Source organism: Pituophis catenifer, unplaced genomic scaffold (genome assembly GCF_029215685.1).
Source record: "Pituophis catenifer annectens isolate HBS135680 unplaced genomic scaffold, rPitCat1.0.hap2 SCAF_3, whole genome shotgun sequence".
NCBI lineage: Eukaryota > Metazoa > Chordata > Lepidosauria > Squamata > Colubridae > Pituophis > Pituophis catenifer.
The window spans coordinates 111747584-111750186 of record NW_027256883.1 but is presented as its reverse complement, the minus strand read 5'-3'; positions in this window follow the sequence as shown (position 1 = coordinate 111750186).

The following is a 2603-nucleotide window of genomic DNA, read 5'->3' as shown; positions in this document are numbered from 1 at the left end:
GTGGACAGGGTGATCGCAAAGACTGTGGGGGGCAGTGTACCATGCAATTGGTAGCAGGCTGGAGGGGATAGCAAGATCAGCGATGGTGCGTGATTGCTGGCAGTGCATGGGGGAGATCCTGGGGGCTTACGGAGCCACCCAATTGGTCCAAAAGTGTCAAAGGGTCAAACCCACCACCACTTGGCAGCAGCTTTTTTTTTTTAGAAAAAAGTGTGGAGTAGCCATGGTGCTTAAAAAAAAAACAAACCTTGTGGAGTGGTGGCAGTGCAAGCGGCAATGACTCTGTAAGCCCCGTATCCTACCACACATCACTGGCAGTTGCATACCACCACCGATCTTGCTCTCCCCCCCCAGCCTGCCACTAATTGCATTGCACACTGCCCCCCACAGCCCCCACAATCACCCTACTAACTGCTAATCGCATGCCACCCTTGCAGTGCTATTGCTTCTGTCCGCCACCCAATTCGCTAATTGTCGTATGCAGCAAAATACCCATGTCTAACCCTGCCTCGGGAATGGGCAGTGATGAAGGGTTGGGGGTGGAGGGCCAGGGACCATTGGCGGTGGACAGTTGCTGGAAATGGGCCAGTGGAGGAGGAAAACTAAATGTGATTTGGCAACAGGGGTTTGCTGGGAGTGAAGAAGACGCGACCAAGGGTCACCGCCTAAACATCCCATTCTGTCTGTAGCTTCTATCAGAATCCAAAGTTGGTGATTGGTCTTATTCCAACTTTTCTGTTGGAATAAGCTGTTGAAGATTCTAGATATTTTGCAGACACCTCAGTATCCTTTGGCCTGGGGCAATGTTCTTTCCTGAAGCTTCCAAGCTGAGACATGGGAGCTAATTCTACTATTTGGGCTTTGAAGATTAGGCTGTAAGGAACTCTGCCTAACAACAATTGGGGGATTTCTTTTGAATTTGAAGAGAGAGAGCAGACTGGAGGGAATAGGAATATTGGGGAAACTATTGTATCTTGAGGAAAGTCAAAATGATATGTAATTTGTATGTTACTTTCTTTTTTATGAATAAAAAATATATAATTTTCCTTGAGTTGTTTCTGTTTATCATTGTATCTGGTGTAAGTGCATTCCTAAAGATTTAATGTATAATGAAACTCCTACAGATATAGGTGATGTGTGGCAATCTTGTGAGTTCAGTATCTAAGAGCGCAAGTAGTCTAAGTGAACTTAAAGGGTGGGGATAACTTTGCCATCAAGTTGTGTACATGAACGGGAAAAGGAGTTGTCTGTTTACACATTTCTTTCTTTCATTCTTCCCCCATGTCTAATAATTTTTTATAACACTGGTTTTGTATGATTAATGTTATTAACAATAAATTATGTCACCTGCGCTTGGTTTTCACTATATCTAATCCTAGAATCTGTCTCATTTCTGCTAGCAGCACCGTCCAAGACCTGACCTACTAGCATCTCTTCAGATGTTATTTCCATACAGCTCTTCCATCTTTTAGCTGGTAACTAAGGAGCACAGGTCTCCAGTTGCTGACTCCTCCTTCTGACTATGGGGAGGCTAGGACTAATGTAAGTTCTCAACATCGCCCTTCACTCCTATTCAGCAATTTAATCCTGAAATATGAATGGGTCAAATAAGAACAGAAACCAGATGCCTCATAACTGAGAGCTGAGTAAGACCCCCCCCCAATTTTCTCTGTTACTTTCTTCCTTTTTTTTTTTAAGCTAAAGAGTCATTTGCCTATCTTATTTAAAAAATTGCACTGGGTTAGCAAAGCCTGGCTAAATAGTTTATTACACCATGGCAGGAATAATGCTAATTTTAAGAAATAGGATGGCTCAGTTTTCCTTTTCATTAAGTGGGCCTGCATCACCTTTCTTTCAAAAGTGGTATTTAGAAATTAGCTGTCTGTCTTCAATTCTTTCCATTGTCTGAATTTCTGACAAGCAGACTGGCTTCATGCAATGTGGTAAATTATAATGTACTTGGAAATAGAGGTTGATATAATTTCCTGCTGACCCAAAGATTGGCAAATACTGTTCCTATCAACCACAGGGAAAGGCTCATAGGATTGAAGCAAATTACATTGCTTCAGAATGCCTTCTCAGAGTTTGAATAGAGATTACTTCTTTATTTTAAATTATATTTAAATTACACATTCTCATCCATTTTAGATCATATAGAAAAAACTATATGATCTGAAGAAAGATCAGAACATTCATCATTTCTCTTGGTTTTTTTAATTGTTGGGGTGGGTGGGTGTTCTCCCTAAATCTTTGATACAAGTTCTAAAAAGTTCATACCCATTTAGCAGGAAATAATTGGGTATCTAAGTGGGCAAATAGAACAGCTAAGAGAAAAGAGGAACCCAACTGTGCTTCTTCAGCATCTGGTGTACACATTTCTCACCTTTTACGTAATAACACTTCTTTTTATTTCCTGAATTACACAAATGTTTAATTAGAAGGTCATAGGAACCCATAAGGCTCAGTAAATGGAACAAAATTCCTTCGCTTATTTTATTTGCTACATCCTGATAAATAAACAATGTACCATTTATATAAAAGCTTTCAAATTCTGGCTCACGCAACACAATAGCTTGGTGTTATTGTAAAACACTGGGAAAAAA